The 14,023-nt window shown below is 41.2% G+C and overlaps 1 long non-coding RNA gene across 1 annotated transcript in view; it reads right to left on the bottom strand.

Moving 5' to 3' along the window:
- Positions 1–1,033: 1,033 nt before the first annotated feature.
- The window catches only part of LOC126082057 (uncharacterized), a 118,864-nt gene continuing 105,874 nt past the window's right edge, over positions 1,034–14,023 (bottom strand). Inside the window, exon 3 of the long non-coding RNA XR_007518497.1 lies at positions 1,034–1,110. This is a non-coding gene — a long non-coding RNA (uncharacterized LOC126082057). The remainder of the gene's footprint in view (positions 1,111–14,023) is intronic.

Genomic DNA, 14,023 nt, shown 5'->3' with positions numbered 1-14,023 from the left:
GCCTCTTCATATCTTTTGCCCATTTTTTAATTGGGCAAAGAATTTTGTTGTTGTTGAGGTGTTGCAGTATCCTGTAGATTTGAAAGATTAGACCCTTATAGGATATGCTGTAGCCAAAAGTTTTTTCTCAGTCTGTAGGTTGTCTTTTTACTCTTTTGATGAAGTCTTTAGATGAGCATTAAGTGTTTGATTTTTAGGAACTCCCAGTTATCTAGTTTCTCTTCTGGTGTTGTTAGTTATGGTTTGTATACTATTTATGCCATGTATTAGGGCCCTTAGCGTTGTCCCTATTTTTTCTTCCATGACCTTTATCGTTTTAGATTTTATATGTAGGCCTTTGATCCATTTTGTGTTAGTTTTTGTACATGGTGTGAAGTATGGGTCTTGTTTCATTTTTTAATAGATGGATATCCAGTTATGCCAGCACCATTTGTTAAAGAAACTGTCTTCTTCCAATTTTACAGACTTTAGGCCTTTGTCAAATATCAGCTGCTCACAGGTGGATGGATTTAAGTCTGGGTTCTCAGTTCTGTTCCGTTGGTCTATGTGTCTGTTGTTGCACCAGTACCAGGCTGTTTTGACTACCGTGGCTGTATAATAGGTTCTAAAATCAGGTAGTGTGAGGCCTCCCACTTTATTTTTCTTCTTCAGTAATGCTTTACTTATCCAAGGCCTCATCATACCTTTCCTTATAAACTTGGTGATTTGTTCCTCTATCTCATTAAAAAATGTCATTGGAATTTGGATCGGTATTGCATTACATCTGTAGATCTCTTTGGATAGAAATGACATTTTCACAATGTTGAGTCTTCCTATCCATGAGGATGATATGTTTTTCCACTTACGTATAAGTTTCTTTTGGTTTCTTACAGTAGCGTTTGGTAGTTTTCTTTGTATAGGTCTTTTACATCTCTGGTTAGATTTATTCCTAAGTACTTTATCTTCTTGGGGGCTATTGTAAATGTCATTGATTTGGTGATTTCCTTTTCGAAGTTTTCTTAGTTGCTGTAGAGAAATCCTACTTTTTTGTATGTTAATCTTGTATCCTGATACTTTGCAGAGATCTTCTATTAGTTCCAGTAGCTTTCTTGTGAATTTTTTGAGGGCGTTCTGTGTATTAAAAAAAAATAATAATAAGATCATAATATCTGCAAATAGGGATACTTTTACTTCTACCTTACCAATTTGGATGCCTTTTATTTCTTTGTCTTGCCTTATTGTTCTGACTAGGACCTCCAGCATAATGTTGAATAAGAGTGGTGATAAAGGGCATCCTTGTCTGGTTCCATTCTCAAGGGAAATGCTTTCAGTCTCTCTCCATTTAGAATGATGTTGGCTGTTGGCTTTGTATAAATGACCTTTATTATGTCGAGGAATTTCCCTTCTATTCCTTTTTGCTGAGAGTTTTTATCAGGAATGGGTGTTGGACTTTGTCAAATGCCTTTTCTGCATCAATTGATAAGATCATGTAAACAAGATGTTTGAAATATTTCACTTAAAAAAAAGTTTACAAATAATAGTTCATGATCCATCTCTTTAAAGGGTAGAAATACAATATGGATTCTTTCATGAAGAAAAGATGGTGTAATAAAGCTACCATTATGGTCTTCTAGTGCATTCTTTCCAAATGCTGCTTATTTTCTCCCATAAATTATGCCATGGAATTGTCTGGCTACCTCTTTGACCTCATTTCCTAACACTCTCCCATCTCACCAACATCAGACAACACTGAGATCCTTCCTACCCCTCGAGCTTGCTAAGCATATTCTGTCCACAGCCTTTCCACATGCTCTTCTCTCTGGCTAGAGTGGTCTTCTTCCCCAGGAGGTCTTCCCTGGCCCCTGGCTAAAGCAGTTCGGACCCACTCCTACATACACATCCTGGCTCTCTGCCCCTACCTGCTACGTTTGTCTGATTTTATGTTATATATTTATTTGCTATATTTGTTGTCTGCCTCCCCCAGGATAATGTAAAGTCGTGGCTACAGGGCTTTTGTGTTCACTGCTACACCTTGAAGCCCCTACAACAGTGCTGGCATGCAGTAGACTCAGTGAACAGTAGCTGAATAAAGATTGTGTTTTTAACCGATTCCTGGCTTGATATTCTGGTGTCTCTGGACAGCTCTGTGAATAAAGAGTGGACTGTGAATAAAGGAGCCCTGGTGGTGCAGTGGTTAAGAGTTCAGCTGCTAACCAAAAGGTTGGTGGTTTGAACCCACCAGCCACTCAGCAGGAGAAAGATGGGACAGTTCGCTTCTGTAAAGATTTACAGCCTAGGAAACCCTATGGGGCAGTTCTACTCTGTTCTATAGGCTCGCTATGAGTGACAATCAACTCCACAGCAATAGGTGAGTAGGTAGGTTCATGTGGATTTGAGTCAAGTGACGTGAATGTATGTGTATTGTATGTGTGTGGTGATGTACATATATAGATGTATGTGTGTATGTGTGGCAGGGCCGGATTATGCAATAAGGTACAAAGGGGCTTACTTGTGTATACTTATTAATCTGTCGTGAACAGTTTCAAAGATGTGGTGAAATCCATGTGAAATTGTTCACTACAAGTTAGTAGGTAAACACAAGTAAATCCCTGTGTATCTTGCCGAATGTAAGCTGGTTCATACCGTGCTCACTGGTTAATCCACCCTTGATGTGTGGGACCATGAGTGTATGTGTGTGTATGTGTATGTGTGTGTACATGTATGTATAAATTTTTTTAACTGTTTACTCTCAGTCCCCTACTGTATCCATTACTGGCTCAGAAAAATAATGCAGAGCATACTTCCATTTTCTCTTTAAAGAGCATGATATAATTGAAAGGGAATTTCCTTCACAGTTCTATTCTGGGTACCTACCTTACTCTGGAAGTGGATTGCATTCCTTTATTCCAAGTAAGCAGGGAAGCCAGTTTGGGCTGTCCATCTACCCAAACTCTACACTTGAGTCAAAACAGCCTTTATGAACATGCCACCCATGCAGTCACACAGGACCTCACAGTCAGAAAGGCCCTGCCTGTGGTTTCATGCTCTGCTGTCATTGTCTTGAAATTGTTTTTGAACAGGGACCCCTCCTATTCATGTTGTACTGGGCCCCACAAATTATGTAGCGGGTCCTGCTTAAAATGCAGCTTTGCTTCAAAGTCATCACTTCCTTGAGGGTTCTCAATCTGTGAGTACCCACTGGACATGCCTCTGGGCTCTATGGAGTGCAAGAGAAATGTAATTTTTTCCATTCCCCAAGGAGTCCACCCACTCTGCTCTCACCTTCTTTCTCTTATCTTTTTATCATTGCTGGGTGATCACCATGCGCAGGTTCAAGCTCTCTGCTGGTAGCTCGCCCTGCATATCTCACTCCTTTAGAACTCTGGGGTCATATCGAGGAGTCATCCCAATGAGTTCTGTCTGAATATGCCCCTATGCAGACTTTGTGACTTTCCTAAGCTCTAACGTTCTACTCTAACATCAGCCAGGTCATTGTTTATATAGGGCACTGCTCTGTTCTTTTGTGGCTGTTAAACATTCTAGATAACAGCACTTTGGGAGCCAGGAAAGCTTTTCTCTACCTGGAGATGCATAGCTAAAATATCTGGAATGACATTCTGAAATTTCATAAACTGCTCCTCTACCTTTGCTATTTGCAAACTCTAGCTTACATGTAATATAGCACAGTGCCTGGCACATAATTGGTGTTGCTGAGTACTATCAAGGCAACCTCATGTGACAGAGTAGAACTTCCCCATAGAGTTTTCTAGGCTGTGTAATCCTTACAGGAGCAGATCCCCAGGTCTTTCTCCCTTGGAACTGCTGGGTGGGTTCAAACTGCCAACCTTTTGGTTAGTAGCTGAGCGCTTTACCATTGTGCCACCAGGGCTAGTAAGAAAAACCAAACCTGTAGCCACTGAGTCAATTCTGACTCATAGTGACCCTATAAGACAGAGGGAAACTGCCCCATAGTGTTTCCAAAGAGTGGCTGGTGGATTTGAACTGTTGACTTTTTGGTTAGCAGTCAAACGCTTATCCACTGCCCTGCTGGGGTTTCAAAGGCCCTCAATAAATAGCCATTGAAAGAATTTGGGAGAGTTCTCAGAAAGGAAAATGAGGCAGTAGTCTGAAGCAATCTTTCTTGCTATGACTTTACTGGGCTGTTTATTTACTTTTGTGTTTTCCTTCTGTGTCAAGCTGAGTTACAAATCTTTAACAACAGATATCTCCAGGAAGTCTGGTTTAGCTAAAAGAGGTATTTTAAGTCACTCATCACATTCTGTCATAAATCATGTGTATTTTTGCTTGCTTTTTGTCTCCTCTATAATTGTAAGCTCCTTTGGGACACCAATAGGGTCTGATTCACCTTATTGTGCTCCACAGTCACTAGTTCAGGGTTTTGCATATAATAGATTCTTATAAATAATTGCATAATCCAAGTGTAAAGAAGCAGAGCAGCATTTCCCTGAATCTTAGGTACTTCTGCCCATTTCACCCAATATCCACGACTCGCTCTCATAGCTCTAAATATTTTCTTCCACACTGGTTTCCTCTGCTCCCTAGTCTTGGCAGAAGAGGTGTGGCTCATTTCTGAGCTCAGACCCTCCATCTGTGCTCCTGCTGCAGGTCCATCTACCTTCTCCAGGATGGACCTCTTCAAGGAGCCCTCCTCTCAAGTCCCCTCCCCTATGTAATCACAGGCCACAAAAACACCTTAGCTTCAGCCCACCTCTCTCTCTCACTCTGTCTTATGCCATTTTCTCCTTCCCTTTCACTGCCTTTTGAAAGAATGAACAATAGGACTCATTTACTTATTTAACAGCCGGGCTAGTTTCATGGGCATGTGGCCAGTGCAGTCACAAAGGGCACTGGGCTCTGGAGGGGACTCTGTGCTTGGGGCTTAATATGCTGTGGTTGCAGTCTTAAAATTCCTAATAATTTTATCTTTGAATTCATCTGAATGGACAATGGAGTATGCACCAGGAACAGGTTCTCAGCTACCCACTCCCTCACTGAGTCCCACCCGGTCTCCCTCCCCACCCCCCTCAGCAACGGTTGTCCCCTCTGCCCCCAGCGGAGGCCTGGGCGAGGGTGCAGGGTGAGTCAGGTTCGGGCACACGTGCCTTGCCTGCCATGTGTCATGGAAGGACCTCGGGAACCTGTGAGGGTTCACATTTACCCTCACGAGTATCCCTGCACTCGAAGGAATGCAATGTTGAATAGAAATTAAACAAACACCAGCACAACATATCAAAGGAGACTATGGAAGAAAGGGATAAGCTTTTTCCTGTTTTCTGAACAATGGGTCCCATATTTCCATTTTTCCCTGGATCCTGCACGCTATCACTGTTTAACAGTTATTGATGGGCACTTGGTGCATGTTAGAAACTGTGGGAGATTCTGAAGAAATGAAAATATGGTCCTATCCCTCCATCCAGGAGCTCATAGTGTAAGTTTGGGGAGACAAAACATGATCAAATGAAATAGCCATGTAACAATGGCAGATGGTTTATAATTAACAGCTCAAACAAGAGAGATCAGTATAGGCTGGTGGGGCCAGGCCTCAGGAATTTGCGCCGGGCTTTAAAGAAAAGATGATAGCGAACAGATAGCTGAGGAGTGCACAGGAATTCCAGAACTTCTAGCCTCCAGGTGTGCAGAGGAGGCCCTGAGACTTCCCCGTCCTGTGATACACCTTCAGTACTTACCTGGCTACTGAAGCAGCACATTTGGAGATTGAACTCTGATGGCCAAGCCCATTGGCCCTCCCAAGTCTTCATCCTTTTCTCTGTAGCTGGGGACATTGCTGAGATCCACCCCACCCCCACCCCCCAATTTGAGAATTCTTTCTTTTCTAACCATAAACTATGATGGAGTCAGTAGGAATAAAAGGGAAGGGAGAGATGCAAGAGATATGATAAGGAAAAAATTGATAGAATTAGGGCAAAGATCAGGTATGAGAGGTACCTGGAAAAGGAAAGAAAGGAGTTAAGGGGGCGCTGAATTTCAGACCTGGCTTGTAGGATGAATGATGGGCCATTGAGAGAAATGAAGACATCAGAATGGGCTGGTTTATAGCAAGAGGGTAGAAGAAGTGAGAAAAATGGGAAGATAATTTTTGGATGGTGATGACTATTTTTTAGAATTGTTCTGTGGCTTGGTCTAACCTTGTTATGGATTGAATTGTGTCCTCAAAAAGATATGTTGAAATCCTAACCTCTGTACCTGTAAATATGACCCTGTTTTTTGGAAATAGGAGTTTTCTCTTGTTATGTTAATGAGGTCATACCAGAGTAGGGTGGGTCCTAACCCTAATCTTTTCTGAGTGATTTCTTATATAAAGGGGAAAAGACAGAGAGACATATACACAGGCTGAAGATGGATGCCATGTGAAGATCTCTATAAGACAAGGAATGCCTGGGGCTACTGACAAGGAAGTATCCTCCCCTAAAGCGAACTTGCCTTGATTTGAACTTACAGCCTACAGAATTATGAGACAATAAATTCTTGTTCTTTAAAGCTACCCACAGGTGGTATTTGTGTTACAGCAGCACTAGGTAACTAAGATACACCTCATTTCACATACCCAGGGAGCATCATTCATGTAGAATGCACAGTAAATGGAGACTCCTAGAGTTGGGGTGTACCTGGTAGAATCTGAGGTGATGGTGAAATGTCCAAGGGTAAATATCTAGCAGGGAGTTTGATTAATGACACCAGACTTTGAATTATATGTCAGGGTTGGAGATTAATACTTGGTAGTTATGACAGGAGATATATACTTGGGAACTGAAGTCATGGAAATGAAGGTTTCTGAGAGAGGATATAGAAAGACAGAAGAGCTGAGCATCAAGCAATCAGACTAGGACCTGTTCCAAGGAATGCAGAAAAAGGGAACCAGCAAAGAAGAAGATCTAAGTTGGCCTTTGAACAAGGAAGAGAGGTAGTGTCAAGGAGATCAGTGGGGGCAACAATTGCAAAAAGAAGGGGTGGTGGCCATGTCAAATGCTGTAGAAGGTCGAGAAAGATGCTGGGAAGAGGGGATTGGATTTGTCAGACAGGAGGAGGTTCTTAATAGGATAGTTTGCATTTATGCCTGTTGTCCTAGTGTAATTATTAGTAGCACCTCCTTCCACTTTTAAAAATGTCCCTGTTTGGTCTGGTTGGGAAGGAAGAAGGAGGAGTTATTACTTAACAGGTGGTGAAAAAGTTTTGGAAATAAATGGTGATGACGGTTGCTCATCATTGTGAACGTAATTAATGCCACTGAATTTCACACTTAAAAATAGCTAAACTGGCAAATTTTATATTATTTTCCATAATTTTTTTAAAGTGTCCCTGTTCATATGATAAATTATACAACCACCCGCGTTATTGGTGACCTTTGAAAGAATAGCTGCAGTTGAATGGTTAGAAGCAAAAGCCAGATTTTACTGCATTAAGGAAAAGGATGAGAAAGTAGAGGCAGAGCCCTGGCCTGCTCTACTACTTAGTTGTCTCTCATCAGAACAGTTAGTGAATAGAATAGAGGAACAATACAATGGCTAGGTCTATGATGGAGCAGTAGTTAAGAGCTACGGCTGCAAACCAAAAGGTCAGCAGTTCAAAACCACCAGCTTGTCAGAACATGATGAGGCAGTTCTGCTTTGCCCTGTGGGGTCGCTATGATTTGGAATCAAGTCGGTAGCAACGGGTAATGGGTACTTTCTGTTTGGAGCCCTGGTTGTGTGGTGGTTAAGAGCATGACTGCTAACCAAAATGTTGGCAGGCAGTTGGAATTCACCAGCTACCCCTTGGAAACTTTATGGGGGCAATTCTACTCTGTCCTATAGGGTCTCTAGGAGTCGGAATCTACTCTATGGCAATAGGTTTGGTTTATTCTTTGGTGTACATGTTTGTTTTTCAATAAAGATAAACACAAAAAAACCACCTTCCTGTCCTTATATGGACAGAAAACAAGTGTGGTGGGTTCTTCTGCTACATGCTGGGTGCTTTGTTTGAATGCGTGTGTCAAACTCCACACATCCACTCTCAGGGAAGGTCAGCTGCCTTCCTGTGCTGCAAAATTGCTTTTCAGAAAGCAGGCAGCCGCCCCTCCTTCTCCAGAGTTTAAGCACTTAGTCCTGTGTATTATCTGACAGGGAGGAGTGAAGCTTAGAGCAGTAAGAAGGGGGTTGCACTGGGTTCTAATTCTAATGTTTGCGTGTGTGTTTATCACCTCCTTATTTATTTTTTGGAGGGTGGAAATTGTAAGAACATTTTTTAAAAGCATGACAGTGGTGTGTATGGCTTGCTTATTCAAATGAAGCTTTTTTCTTTCTCTGAGACGCATAAAGCTGTGAAAAAGTAGAGAAAATGTCCCGGGAAGAGGGGATTTTTATGACGGAGGAAACTAGAAAGGGATATCATTTTAAGGAAGAGAGAAAATTTTAACAAGAGGAAGCTGCTTTATTTGTTTGAAGTATACACACAAATGGGAAAGTTATATAAAGTATAAAATGATTTTTCAAGAAAAAAAGGGAAAACAAGACATTATTGGCTAATTATCACTTGTGTTAACCTAGTGTTTTTTTCCTAGAAAAATGACAACCCTGAGCTTTTTCTTCTGTGTGAATAAATCGTCTGGCTCAGAGAAGGTGTGACGGAGGAGCAAGTATGAGACAAGTCTTAGAACCACAATGGGGGCTTCTTTAGGGCACAGTCGCTTGTGTGTTTCTCAGATGTTTGATGATCCCACTGTTGAAGAGGTGAATGCTGGTAATGGGATAAAGTAAGTTAGATATGAAAGTCAGGGAAATTCTCACAAGAGAGCGTCAAAAACCTGCAACAACTTTTAGAGTTTTTATCCCTCTAACATACTTCAAATAAATATAGTAGATCCTGCATCCCTGCCTTTTGTAAAACATTTCCCAGTTAGGCTATCAGATTTAGCAAAAAAAAATTTTAAAGCTCAGCTAAATTTGAGTTTCAGGTAAAGAATAAATAATTTTTAGTATAAGTATATCCCATGCAATATCTGGCACGTACACTAAAAAAAAAAAAATCCATTGTTTATCTGAAACTCATTTAACTGAACCTCCTATATTTTATCTGGCAGACCTACAGGCCCTAAAAACAAACAAATAAACCCATCTCCATTGAGTTGATTCCCACTCATATCAACCCTATAGAACAGAGTAGAACTTCCCCATCGGGTTTCCAAGGAGCAGCTGGTGAATTCAAACTGCAGACCTTTTAGTTAGCAGCTGAACACTTAACCACTATGTCGCCAGGGCTCTCTATGGGCCCTACTCCTTCTTAAAGCTGCTTCTAACATAAAGTGAAATAAGTTCAATTCAATTCAACAGATATTTTAGCACCTACTGGGAAAGACCAGTGGGGCAGTGGGAGGATGCTCAAAGATGAGGAGGAGATAATGTTAGATCTCAAGAGATTTCCAATCTAGAGTCTGGAGGCAGAGAAATAACTAGGGCACAAAATCCTGCCTTGACTTCTTTCTAGAAACCCTGGTGGTGTAGTGGTTAAGCGCTATGGCTGCTAACCAAAGGGTCGGCAGTTTGAATCCGCCAGGCACTCCTTGGAAACTTTATGGGGCAGTTCTACTCTGTCCTATAGGGTCGCTATGAGTTGGAATCGACTTGACGGCATTGGGTTTGGTTTGGATTTTGGACTTCTTTCTAGGAGACAGCAAGGTAAAAAATACAGAATATATGTATCTCATGAGAGATACAAACACACAATTCAAGGGTTCAAGAAAAAGAACATCACATCAATTATGTTTGGCGTGTTATAGAAGGGAGTTGCAGTGCAGGGGGTAGTGATAAGAATGGTTGGTAAAGGGCTGGGGGGCTTCTTGGGAAAGGTGTTTTTAAAAGAGTTGAAAGCTTCATGCAAGAGGCCACCCAAGATACAACAATTGGTCTGTATTCACCTATAACGGTAAACAAAGAAGGAGGCCCAGGAATTAGAGAAGGAAGTGGACTGCAGGTTTAATTGCCTCAATGAACTACTACCTCCATTATAGACCAGAAGAAACAGATGGTGCTACCACCACTGAACGTTTTGAACAAGGACACAATACATGGATCCTGATAAAAATGAGGAAAAGCATGGACTAGAACTTCAAACTTATAGCAAAACCAGACTTATTCAATCCATTGAACCTGGGGGAACCCCTGAATCTAATGCCTGGAAATAATCTTTAAGCTTTGAATCAAAAGTACCCCAGGAAGCCATCGTTAAACTAAAAGGACAGTTTAGCCCAGTTAATAAAGAATGTTTGCCATGAGCATAGAGCTCTTATATAAAGAACTATCTATATGACTGTAAACTGACAACAGTCAATCTAAAGCACAGATTAGAACTTTAAGGGGCAGAGAAACCCATTGCCATAGAGTTAAATCTGACTTATAGGGACCCTACAGGGCAGAATTCCCCATGTATCTGTCAGTTTATCACACTGTGGGGGCTTGCATGCTGCTGTGATGCTGGAAGCTATGCCACCGGTATTCAGATACCAGCAGGGTCACCCAGGGAGGACAGGCTTCAGCTGAGCTTCCAGACTAAGACTAGGAAGAAGGACGTCTGAAAAGCATTAGCCAGTGAAAACCTTATGAATAGCAACAGAACATTTTCTGATATAGTGCCGGGAAATGAGCCCTCCCAGGTTGGAAGGCACTCAAAAGACTACTAGGAAAGAGCTGCCTCCTCAAAGTAGAGTTGACCTTAATGACACGGATGGAGTAAAGCTTTCAGGACCTTCATTCGCTGAAGTGCCACGACTCAAAATGAGAAGAAACATCTGTTAATAATCGGAACCTGGAATGTATGAATTATAAATCCAGGAAAATTAGAAATCATCAAAAATGAAATGAAATCCATAAACATCAATATCCTAGGCATTAGTGAGCTGAAATGGACTGGTATTGGCCATTTTGAATTGGGAAACTATGATGGGAATGACAACTCGAAGAGGAATGGTGTTGCATTCATCATCAAAAAGAATGTTTCAAGATCTATCCTGAAGTACAACGCTGTCAGTGATAGGATAATATCCATATGCCTAAAAGGAAGACCAGTTAATTCGACTGTTATTCAAATTTACAAACCAACCACTAGGGCCAAAGATGAAGAAATAGAAGATTTTTATCAGCTGCTACAGTCTGAAATTGATCAAACATGCAATCAAGATGAATTGATAATTACTGGCAATTGGAATGCAAAAGTTGGAAACAAAGAAGAAGGATCAGTAGTTGGAAAATATGGCCTTGGTGATAGAAACAATGCCAGAGATCAAACGACAGAATTTTGCAAGATCAATGACTTCTTCATTGCAAATACCTTCTTTCACCAAAATAAACAGTGACTATTTTTTTTTATACACACACACACACAAAAAAAGAATTTTTCTTCTTTTTTTTATACACATGAACTCCACCAGATGGAACACACAGAAATCAAACTGACTACGTCTGTGGAAAGAGACGATGGAAAAGCTCAATATCATCATCAGTCAGAGCAAGGCCAGGGGCTGACTGTGGAACAGACCATCTATTGCTCATACTGAAACTAAGTAAGTTCATGCTGAAACTGAAGAAAATCACAGCAAGTCCACAAGAGCCAAAATATGACCTTGAATATATCCCACCTGAATTTAGAGACCATCTGAAGAACAGATTTGATGCATTGAACACTGGTGACCAAAGACCGGACGAGTTGTAGAATGACATCAAGGACATCATCCATGAAGAAAGCAGAAGGTCATTGAAAAGACAGGAAAGAAAGAAAAGACCAAGATGGATGTCAGAGGAGACTCTGAAACATGCTCTCAAGCCTCGAGCAGCTAAAGCAAAAGGAAGGATTGATGAAGTAAAAGAACTGAACAGAAGATTTCAAAGGGCCTCTCGAGAATACAAAGTAAAGTATTATAATGACATGTGCAAAGAGCTGGAGATGGAAAACCAAAAGGAAAGAACACGCTCGGCATTTCTCAAGCTGAAAGAACTGAAGAAAAAATTCAAGCCTCGAGTTGCAATAGTGAAGGATTCCATAGGGAAAATATCAGATGACGCGGGAAGCATCAAAAGAAGATGGAAGGAATACACAGAGTCATTATACCAAAAAGAATTAGTCGATATTCAACCATTTCGAGAGGTAGCATATGATAAGGAACTGATGGTACTGAAGGAAGAAGTCCAAGCTGCTCTGAAGGCACTGGCGAAAAACAAGGCTCCAGGAATTGATGCAATATCAATTGAGATGTTTCAACAAACAGATGCAGCGCCGGAGGTGCTCACTTGTCTATGCCAAGAAATATGGAAGACAGCTTCCTGGCCAACTGACTGGAAGAGATCCATATTTATGCCTATTCCCAAGAAAGGTGATCCAACTGAATGTGGAAATTATAGAACAATATCATTAATATGATCACACACAAGCAAAATTTTGCTGAAGATCATTCAAAAATGGCTGCAGCAGTATATTGACAGGGAACTGCCAGAAATTCAGGCTGGTTTCAGAAGAGGATGTGGAACCAGGGATATCATTCCTGATGTCAGATGGATCCTGGCTGAAAGCGGAGAATACCAGAAGGATGTTTACCTGTGTTTTATTGACTATGCAAAGGCATTCGACTGTGTGGGTCATAACAAACTATGGATAACACTGCGAAGAATGGGAATTCCAGAACACTTAATTGTGCTCACGAGGAACCTTTACATAGATCAAGAGGCAGTTGTTCAGACAGAACAAGGGAATACTGATTGGTTTAAAGTCAGGAAAGGTGTGAGTCAGGGTTGTATTCTTTCACCATACCTATTTCATCTGTATGCTGAAAAAATAATACAAGAAGCTGGACTATATGAAGAAGAAGGGGGCATTAGGATTGGAGAAAGACTCATTAACAACCTGTGTTATGCAGATGACACAAGCTTGCTTCCTGAAAGTGAAGAGGACTTGAAGCACTTACTAATGAAGATCAAAGACCACAGCCTTCAGTATGGACTGTACCTCAACGTAAAGAAAACAAAAATCCTCACAACTGGACCAATGAGCAACATCATGATAAATGGAGAAAAGCTTGAAGTTGTCAAGGATTTCATTTTACTTGGATCCACAATGAACATCCATGGAAGCAGCAGTCAAGAAATCAAAAGACGGATTGCATTGGGCAAATCTGCTGCAAAGGACCTCTTCAAAGTGTTGAAGAGCAAAGATGTCACCCTGAAGACTAAGGTGCACCTGACCCAAGCCGTGGTATTTTCAATCACATCATATGCATGTGAAAGCTGGACAATGAATAAGGAAGACCGAAGAAGAGATGACGCCTTAGAATTGTGGTGTTGGCGAAGAATGTTGAATATACCATGGACTGCCAAAAGAATGAACAACTCTGTCTTGGAAGAAGTGTCGCCAGAATGCTCTTTAGAGGCAAGGATGGCGAGATTGCGTCTTACATACTTTGGACATGTTGTCAGGAGTCCCTGGAGAAGGACATCATGCTTGGCAGAGTACGGGGTCAGCGGAAAAGAGGAAGATCCTCAATGAGGTGGATTGACACAGTGGCTGCAACAATAAGCTCAAGCATAACAACGATTGTAAGGATGGCTCAGGACTGAGCAGTGTTTCGTTCTGTTGTGCATAGGGTTGCTATGACTCAGAGCAGACTCGACGGCACCTAACAACAACAACATAGGGCAGAATAGAACTGCTTCATAGAGTTTCCAAGTAGCAGCTGGTGGATTCGAACTGCCGACCTTTTGGTTAGCAGCCGAGCTTTTAACCACTGCTTCACCAGAGGCAGAGAACCTAAATTAATGGTGATGAAACAAGATGGATAGAAATACAATGGTAACACAGTGTGAAGTATGTAACCAATGTTATTGAACTGTTCATGTAGAAATTATGAATGGATGTATGTTTAGTTGTATGTATTGCCACCAAAAATAAAATATTAAAAAAAAAAAACAAGTAAATAAAAGAGTTGTAGGCTTCAAAGGAGAAGTAAGTAAACAGATCTATGTGTAGAAGAAACCACAAGAACAAA

The sequence above is a fragment of the Elephas maximus genome, chromosome 1 (genome assembly GCF_024166365.1).
Source record: "Elephas maximus indicus isolate mEleMax1 chromosome 1, mEleMax1 primary haplotype, whole genome shotgun sequence".
Lineage (NCBI taxonomy): Eukaryota > Metazoa > Chordata > Mammalia > Proboscidea > Elephantidae > Elephas > Elephas maximus.
This window is presented reverse-complemented; position numbering and strand designations above follow the sequence as displayed.